Here is a 322-nt window from a genome sequence, read left to right as displayed (position 1 = left end):
ATTCCTCCCATCACATAATAATCAAAACACCAAATGTACTAAACAAAGAAAGAATTTTAAAAGCAGTAGGGAAAAAAGGCAAGTAACCTATAAAGGCAGGCCTATCAGAATTATGGCAGACTTCTCACCATAGACTATGAAAGCTAGAAGATCCTGGGCAGATGTCATACAGACCCTACAAGAACACAAATGCCAGCCCAGGCTACTATATCCAGCAAAGCTCTCAATTACTATAGATGGAGAAAACAAGATACTCAATGACAAAACAAAATTTACACAATATCTTTCCACAAATCCAGCCCTACAAAGGATAATAGATGGA

This window comes from Mastomys coucha, unplaced genomic scaffold (assembly GCF_008632895.1).
Source record: "Mastomys coucha isolate ucsf_1 unplaced genomic scaffold, UCSF_Mcou_1 pScaffold12, whole genome shotgun sequence".
NCBI classification, from domain to species: domain Eukaryota; kingdom Metazoa; phylum Chordata; class Mammalia; order Rodentia; family Muridae; genus Mastomys; species Mastomys coucha.
Note: the sequence above shows the minus strand (reverse complement) of the source record.